The sequence below is a fragment of the Trachypithecus francoisi genome, unplaced genomic scaffold (assembly GCF_009764315.1).
Source record: "Trachypithecus francoisi isolate TF-2019V2 unplaced genomic scaffold, Tfra_2.0 Lachesis_group11, whole genome shotgun sequence".
In the NCBI taxonomy this organism is placed as follows: Eukaryota; Metazoa; Chordata; class Mammalia; order Primates; family Cercopithecidae; genus Trachypithecus; species Trachypithecus francoisi.
The window spans coordinates 18,316,923-18,326,611 of record NW_022681456.1 but is presented as its reverse complement, the minus strand read 5'-3'; positions in this window follow the sequence as shown (position 1 = coordinate 18,326,611).

Here is a 9,689-nt window from a genome sequence, read left to right as displayed (position 1 = left end):
GCTACTCTGGATGCTGAGGCGGGAGGATCACTTGAGCTGAGGAGGTAGAGGCTGCAGTGAGCTTTGATGGCACCACTGCACTCCAGCCTGGGCAACAGGGTAAGACCCTGTCCCTTAGAAAAGAAAAGAAAGTTCAAGTCCTAATCTGTATATGTGTGAATGTGACCTTATTTGGAAGTAAGGTCTTTGCAGATGTAATCAAGGCAGACCACTGGGAGACGTTCAGGGGGTTGAATGGATGTGGCGGCACCCATTTCTTAGGTCTCTGAACCTTAGTTTTCTCATTTGTTTGAAGACATTGTGAGGTTTAAATGAGATGATGTGTGAACAAGTCTCAGCATGGTTCCTGGTACACTGTAGGTGCTTAACAGGAGATCATATTGGATTAGGGTGGCTCCTAATCTAATGACTGGCTTTCTTTCTTTTCTTTTCTCTTTTCTTTCTTTCTCTCTCTTTCTCTCCTTCCTTCCTTCCTTCTTTCTTTCTCTTTCTTTTTTTTTTTCCTTTTTTTTGAGCCGGAGTCTCATTCTGTTACCAGACTGGAGTGCAGTGGCATGATCTCAGTCCACTGCAACATCTGCCTCCCAGGTTCAAGTGATTCTCCTGCCTCTGCCTCCCGAGTAGCTGGAATTACAGGTGTGTGCCACCACACATGGCTAATTTTTTTTTTTGAGATAGAGTCTCACTCTGTCACCCAGGCTGGAATGCAGTGGCGTGATCTCGGCTCACTGCATCCTCCGCCTCCCGGGTTCAAGCAATTCTCCTGCCTCAGTCTCCTGAGTAGCTGGGACTACAGGCACCCCTCACCTCGCCCAGCTAATTTTTGTATTTTTAGTAGAGATGGGGTTTCACCATGTTGGTCAGGCTGGTCTTGAACCCCTGACCTCGTGATCCGCCCGCCTCGACCTCCCAAAGTGCTGGGATTACAGGCGTGAGCCACCGCACCCTGCCCACACCTGGCTAATTTTTGTATTTGTATTAGAGACCAGGTTTCGCCATGTTGGCCAGGCTGGTCTCCAACTCCTGACCTCAAGTGATCCGCCCATCTCAGCCTCCCAGAATGTTGGAATTATAGGTGTGAGCCACAGGGCCCAGCACCAGCATTCTTATAAGAAAAGAGAAATGGACACGGAGGTACACAGAGAGAACACCATGTGAAGATGGAGGGAGAGACTGGAGTCATTCTCATCTACAAAGCTGAAGAATTCCAAGGATTGCCAGTAATCACCAGAACCCAAGAGGGAAGCAAGGAACAGATTCTCCCTCAGATCCTCAAAAAACAAACCAACCCAGCAAACACCTTGATTTCTGACTTCTGAACTCCAGAACCACATGAGAACACATTTCTCTTGTTTTAAGTCACCCGATTTGTGAATTTGCTCTACTTCGTTATGGCAACCATGGGAAACAAACACAGTCGCTAAGAAGGTGTCTCGCTCTCATTTTATCAGCCATCCTCACTGCGCTGGACCTAGGCTCTAGGAGACGGTTTGGAAAGGAGAGACGGCGGCTGGGTGGGAGAACAGAAGGCTTGGGAGCCTGGGGGTGGCATCACAGGATTTCTCCGCGTCACCTTGGCCGGTGACATGGTTTCCTGAGCATGTGCGTCAGCCCTTGGAGATGTCCAGCGTAAGTCAAAGCCCGTGTTCCCTACGATAACCTTGAGGGATGACTCAGTAGAGAAGAAGGCAGGCTGTGGGGTGGGGGAAATGGTCAGCTACAAATGAGAGCCTGTTCCTGGCTCAAGGGGAGGACAAGGCAGAAAAACAACAACAGTAATTACCATTCCCTGTTGTTTCCCTGGACTAACCTCCCCTCCTCCTCCGCCCAGATGATCCCGAGGCCTAACTCTCCTCTCTGTCCTCATCCTGCACCCATTCTTCCCCAGCATCTGTTTTATTATTTTTAAATTCCACTTTATGAAGAAATGTAACTTACACAAAATAAAACACACCAATTTTGAGTGTACAGTTCAATAAATTTTGATAAAATGCTTATCAAATCCTACCCAATGATAAAATGTTTATCAAAACATAGTGTTGTGTAACCACCAACACAATCAAGATGTAGAACATTCTTCTTCACTCCCTAAAATTCCCCCTCCACACTCCCCAGCCACTTGCCCACCCCCACCTATTCCCTCAGGCTTCTGGCGACCATTGATCTGCCTTTCTTCGCTGTAGATGAGTGCAATCATTTCTATCTTTTCATAGAAATGAAATTGCCCAGTATAAACTTATTTTTATTTGGCATTTTTTGTGTTGTTCAGCATCATGTGTTTGAGCTCAGCTTTCATGTTGTTGCAGGGATCAGTGGTTTCTTTTTATCGATGCATAGCACTCCATTATAGGAGAGTACTACAGTGTAGTCATTGACCTGTGGATTGACACTTATTTCCACTCCTTTCCTCTTATGAATAATGCTGGTAGGAGCATACGAGTTTAAGTCCTGACCAGTCTTGGTGGCCATGCCTATAATCCCAGCACTTTGGGAGGCCAAGGCAGAAGAATCGCTTGAGGCCAGCCTGGACAACATAGCGAGATCTCGTCTCTACCATAAAATGAAAAAACTTCATTTTTGGTGTGCGCTGGTAGTCCCAGCTACTTGGGAGGCTGAGGTGGGAGGATCACCTGAGCTTAGACGTTCGAGGCTACTGTGAGCTATGATTACGCCACTGCACATTGGGCAATGCAGTGTGGAGTGAAGTGGTGCAATCATAGCTCACTGCAGAGTGAAATCCTGTCTCTAATTAAAACAAAAACAAAAACAAAAACAAAAACTGTAAGCCTTTTTGTGGACATATGATTTTTTTTCCTGGGTAGATATTTAACAGTGAAATTACCGAGATGTATGATAAGTGTATGTTTAACTTTTTACCCCAATATAAGCAATTTAAGAGCTAAAGCAATATAACTTCTAGAAGAAAATACACTAGAAAATCTTTGTGACCTTGGGCTGGAGAAGATTTCTTAGTACAAGAAAAGCATAAACTGCAAAATAAAAATAGGTGACTTTATCAAGATGTAAAATTTGTTGTTTGAGAGACCCTGTTAAGAAAATGAAAAGGCAAGTCATAGTCCAGGAGACATTATTTGTAAATCATATTTGATAGAGGATATGTATCAGAATCTTAAAGGAACATTTGTAAGTCACTAATCAGAAGATAAATGACCAGATTAAAAAATGGGGGTTGGCTGGGTACGGTGGCTCATGCCTATAATCCCAGCACTTTGGGAGACCCAGGTGAGTGGATCACTTGAGGCCAGGAGTTTGAGACCAGCCTGACCATCATGGCAAAACCCCATCTCTACTAAAAATACAAAAATTGGCTGAGTGTGATGGCCCGTGCCTGTCATCCCAGCTACTTGTGAGGCTCAGGTAGGGGAATCACTTGAACCCATGCCACTGCACTCCAGCCTAGGCAACAGAGCAAGACTGTCTCAAAAAAAAAAAAAAAAAAAAAAAAAAAAAAAAAAAAAAAAATTGGGAGTGGGCGGCCAGGTGTGGTGGCTCATGCCTGTAATCCAGCACTTTTGGAGGCCAAGTCTGGGATTCCAGGTGTGAGCCACCACATCTGGTGGTTCACTTGGGATGACTGCTTGAGCCCAGGACTTTGAGACCAGCCTAGGCAATATGGTAAAATCTTGTCTTTACAAAACTGAAAAATTAGATGAGTGTGGTGGCATACAACTGAGGCCCCAGCTACACAGGAAGCTGAAATGGGGAGATCACTTGAGTCTAGGTGCTCAAGGATGCAGTGAGCCGAGATCACACCACTGCATTCCAGCCTGGGCACAGAGCAAGACCCTGTCTCAAAAACTAAACTAAACTAAACTAACTACTAAACTAGGCCGGGCACAGTGACTCACGCCTGTAATCCCAGCACTTTGGGAGGCTGAGGTGGGTGGATCACAAGGTCGAGATCGAGACCATCCTGGTCAACATGGTGAAACTCTGTCTTTACTAAAACTAGAAAAATTACCTGGGTGTGGTGGCAGGTGCCTGTAGTCCCAGCTACCCCAGAGGCTGAGGCAGGAGAATTGCTTGAACCCAGGAGGCAGAGGTTGCAGTGAGCCGAAATTGCACCACTGCACTCCAGCCTGGTGACAGAGCGAGACTCCGTCTTAAAAATAAATAAAATAAATAAATAAATACATAAATAGGCAAGGGGATTTTCAAGACACTTCACAGAAGGAGCTATGTGAATAGTCAAAAAGCACCTTAAAAAAAAAAAAAACGACATCATTAATCATCAGGAAAACAAAAATTAAAACCACAATGTGGTACCACTCATAGTGTGATACCACAGCGATGGCTGAAATTAAAGACCGGTCATTCCAAGTGTTGAGGAAAATGGGGAGCAACTGGAGTGTTCTGACTCCGCTGGTGGAAATGTCAAATTAGATCGCCAGTGGTGGAGAGTTTGTCAGTTTCTTCCAACAGTTTGCTTTTGTAATTAAAAAAATGAAAACAGCTTTAAAAATCCTCCAGTGACCTCACGTGGCATTCAAATAAAATCCAAACTTTGTTTTCTTATTTTTATTTTTAATTTTTTCTAAAATTTTAATTATAAATCCAAACTTTGATCTGTGTCCTACCAAGCCTCTAGTTCATGCCCCTGCGGTCACACTGCACCTGGTTCTGATCTTTAAGTGGAGAAGGCACCTTTGCTCTTTCCTCTGCCTGGTGGTCTTTCCTGAGTCCTTCCTAGGATGGACTCCATGACCAAGTCTCTCCTCAGATGTCCTCTCTGAGGATGTACGAAGAAGGTGTTCCTGTCCCTCACCATTTCCTTCACTGTGTCTCACTTGCCTCTGAAAATGTCCTATGAATTTGCCTGCCATCTGCCTCCACTCTCCCACCTCTTCCAATGGGGAAGGAAGCTCCAAGAGGGTGGTAACACTTTCTGTGTAGCACTGTGCCTCATAACGCAGTTCCCAGCACATAGTAGGACCTTCATAAGTGTTGAATCCATAAGTGTCTTCCACAGGGACAAAGAAAATGCAGATAGTTGATGGCAGAACTGGGATTCAAACCTAGCTCTCTCTGGCTTTAAAGACATAGTTCCAGCTGGGCACAATGGCTCATGCCTGTAATCTCAGCACTTTGGGAGGTCGAGGCGGAGGATTGCTCTAGACCAGTAGTTTGAGACCAGCCTGGGCAATATAGCCAGATACCATCTCAAAAAAAAAAAAAAAAAAAAATGCTGGATGTGGTGGTCCTGTAGTCCCAGCTACTTGGGAGGGTGAAGTGGGAGGATCACTTAAGCCTGGGAGGTCGAGGCAGCAGTGAGCCATGAGGGTGCCACTGTGCTCCAGCCTGAGCAACAGAGCAAGACCCTGTTTCAAAACAATAACAAAACCCCCAAAACAAACAAAAATAAAAAGACTTTTCTAAAACATCTTGTTGTATGTCATACATATATGCAGTTTTATTTATTTATTTATTTTTGAGACAGGGTCTCACTCTGTCACCCAGGCTGGAGTGCAGTGGTACAATCTCAGCTCACTGGAACCTGTACTTGCCAGGTTGAAGTGATTCTTCTGCCTCAGCCTCCGGAGTAGCTGGGATTACAGGTGCGCACCACCACACCTGGCTAACTTTTGTATTTTTAGTAGAGACGGGGTTTCACCATGTTGCCCAGGCTGGCCTTGAACTCCTGACCTCAAGTGATCCACCTGCCTTGAACCTCCCAAAGTGTTAGGTTTACAGGCGTGAGCCATTGCACCTGGCCAATATTTTTTAATTAAAAAGTAAGTTCAAAGGAGGTCAGGTTTTGCCAATAAATTCATTATGGAAATAGCAGCCGCTTTCCAGAGTTCTGGGCTGTTGGAACTGTGAATATGGGCCTGAAGACCTGTGCTGAATTATTCCTTCACAAACCAAGACGCTTTCTGGGTAAAGAATTTGGAGTCCTTGTTTAAAGGACAACTTTGATAATGATAGCATTGTGATGATTTAGAAAAAAGACATAGTTCTTGAAGCTCATTGTCAAGGTGGGGCTAAATGCCTGCAAGGCATGACCTTGATTCCAACCTCAGGGAACTAGACTCCCCTGCTAGTCAAATGAGGGAGAATTCCAGAGGAAACCCGCTAAGTTAGGCTCCCAGAATGAGAGTAGCCTGAAGGGGAAGCCCAGACTGCATTAGTGTGAGGACAAAAGGAGCTCAGCTGTGACTTTCAACACTTTCCTCTCCCTCTTTGGAGTCAGGAAGTGGAACAGTGAATTGTTGAGGCTCTCACCCATTCTCCATATGAGGAGAGAAAGATCCTAGGAGGGATACAGGTCAGGGACAGGGCTGAGGACCAGGGGCTGCTTTCGTGTTGGGGTACAGTTGTCAGAGTTTGAGCTGGACCTCGGAGCTCATCTAGTCCAGTTCCCTATTCCACAAGTGGGGAAACTGAGGCCCTGAGGTGGAGGTGGAAGGACCACAGAAGCCTGGGCTAGTCCTCAGAGTTTGGAAGGGCAGGATTTTACTGGACTTTGGCGTAGTTTTTTTCCCTTCTCTCCCTCCCTCCCTCCCTCCCTCCCTTCTTGCTTGCTTGCTTGCCTGCTTTCTTCATTCTTCCTCTCTTTCTTTTTCCTCCTCCTTTTTTTTTTTTTTTTTTTTTAAGGGATGGGGTCTCTTTTTGTCTCCCATGCTGGAATAGAGTGACACGATCATGGCTCACTTCAGCCTTGAACTCCTGGGCTCAAGCATTCCTCCCACCTTAGCCTCCTGAGTAGCTGGGACCACAGGTACACACTACTGCGCTTGGGTTGATGCAATCTTTTTGTAAAAGTGTGGAACCAGAAAAACAGGTAGTGAGCAGGTAGTTGAGAGCCTGGGGTCAGCCAGACCAAATTTTAGATTTGGCTCTGTCATTTACTTATTTGAAACCTTGAGTGAAGACTTCTTCCTCTCTGAGCCTCAGTTTTCTCATCTGTTGAATAGGGATGATAACATTAATAGTCATGTTGTAGGATTCCTAACTTCTTTAAATGAGAAAATACATGTTACTTAGTTCTATGCCTAGTGCTTGGCAGGTGCTTAATAAATTGTGCCAATTATGATTATTATTGTCATTACACCTTCTAGAGCTAAAGTGGGGTTAATAGAGTGGTGGAAAGAGGGCTGGAGTGAAGGGAAATGTTAATTAACTAGCCTGGGGTCTCCAGAAATCCAAATCCAGCATTTGGAACAGGAAATCCCACCTTGAGGCCCCCATCTGACCTGAGATTTTCCAGAGTGCTTCCCTGGGACCCAGGTAATCTAATTTTGGGGAAGGAAGTGGGAGCACTAACCTGCCATTGAAGCCACCATTGAAGAGTGACAGACATTCTGTTCTTCCATGTCAAGAGGGAGACCTCGGGCTGGTTACTGAATCCCTCATTTGATCTCTGTAAAAATGGGAAGGCCATTCCCTCTCTCACAGTATTGTGGAAACAATGAAACAAAGAAAGGTATATAAAAGAACCAAGCATGGCTCCACAGTCCAGAGACCTCGGTGCAAAGGAAGCACGTGGGCTGCAATAGCCACTGCCTGCATTCCCCGTAAGCGGGTGGAGTTTCTGAAGTTGCCCACTTGGCTCCAGAAGAGAAAGACTCCCAGACATTTTAAGCAGTCTGGACATGCCTGAACTTGCAGATGCCATTTTGAATCCAAGGGACCCTTGACTGAAAGGAGAGCATTCAGAGAAAATGCATTTGTGCAACTTGTAACTGCCATTTTGAATCCAAGGGGCCCTTGACTGAAAGGAGAGCATTCAGGGAAAATGCTTTTGTACAACTTGTAACTCTATCTAGATCTGTGCAGATTTTTTTCCCAGCCCAGGGAGAGGAACAGGAATCTTTGGCTTGTGAGCCTTACACACCGTTTATCTCATCTGCTTGTCACAAGGGTCTGGAAGATAGGCCAGGGAGATGCTAATGTTCCCAAGACCCTGGGGAGAGATCAGTTGCTTGACTTCAAGGAGACCCCATCCAATGTGAGGGATGGAGGATGAGGGATTACAACCACCTTGCAAGGAATTAGGCCCCCAGGCCGGAGAGACAGGTCTTGGGCATTTATTCAAATAAGCAAGCAAGCGTATACGCAACTACAGTGATGGGTTTCATCTATTTGTTTATTTTTGGCTTCCTGCGAGTCTCCCAAGATGCTAAAGGAAACAAGAAAAGTCAAACTCAGAGCGGGCGTGGTGGCTCGCGCCTGTAAGCCCAGCACTTTGGGAGGCTGAGGCAGGCGGATCACCTGAGGTCAAGACCAGCCTGACTAACATGGGAAACCGTCTCTATTAAAAATGCAAAAAAATTAGCCAGGCGAGGTGGTGGGCGCCTGTAATCCCAGCTACTTGGGAGGCTGAGGCAGGAGAATCGCTTGAGCTGGGGAGGTGGAGGTCGCGGTGAGCCAAGATTGCTCTGTCTCAAGAGCTCTGTCATGAGACGAGAGAAAAACTCCGTCTCCAAAACAAAAAAAAAAAAGAAAGAGAAAAGTCAAACTCATCAAAGACAATTGGGAACAAAGAAGGAAGCTAACACTTAATGTGCTCCCACTATTCACCACAAGTCCTGTAAAGTAGGACTTATGAATTCCCATTTGACAGATGAGGAAATGGAGGTTAAGAACTGTTAAATGTCTTGCCCAAAGGCCACCCAGCTGTTAAGATAAGAAAACAGGGATTGGCTTCTATTCCACAAGGAATAGATTCCTCCTTCCACTCTTATTTTAACTAAATAATATTTATCACCTATGATGTGTGTATACTATGGGTTCCCTTGACCTCTCTGACCCCTGCTTACATCTCCTGCTACTCTGGTCCTTGTTCTGTGGGTCTAGGTTACCCTACCTTCTTTCCCTTTGAATAATCTCTCTCCTCTCCCCACTCCCTTTTCCTTGTTTGATTTTTTTTTTTTTTTTGGGGAAACGGAGCCTCCCTGTCACCCAGGCTGGAGTACAGTGGCGCTATCTTGGCTCACTGCAACCTCCGCTTCCTAGGTTCAAGTGATTCTCCTGCCTCAGCCTACCAAGCTGGGACTACAGGCACGTGCCACCATGCCCAGCTGATGTTTGTATTTTTAGTAGAGATGGGATTTTACCATGTTGGCCAGGCTGGTCTGGAACTCCTGACCTCAGGTGACCTATCCGTCTGGGCCTCCCAAAGTGCTGGGATTACAGGCGTGAGCCACTATGCCTGGCCATGTGATTCTTTTATTACTGTCTCTGCACTGCACTAGACTTTAACCTCCATGAAAGTAGAGAGCTTGGCCGGACATGGTGGCTCATGCCTGTAATCTGAGCACTTTGGGAGGCTGAGGTGAGTGGATTGCTAGAGCCCAGGAGTTCGAGACCAGCCTGGGCTACGTAGTAAGACCCCTGTCCTAATTTTTTTGCAGAATAGTAATAATAATAAAAGAAAGTAGAGAGCTCATCTGTCTTGTCCATGACTGCGTTCAAACATTGGTGGAAAAGTAGAGAAGTTCCCGAGAAGACCCCAGCCGAGGGAAAGAGTTCATGAACACACAAGGAGGGAGACAGAAGAGCCTAGAGAGGTGGGCGGTCTCCAAGATGCCCTAGAAAGAACCCTTGTCACGCTTCCTGTCCTGGCTGCTTGGATTTCAGGCAAAGGTGAAGGGCCAGACGTTCTCCAGGGCTCCCATTACGAAGCCAGTATGTATTTTGTATGCCATGTGTTCGTGTTTTTCCCTTTG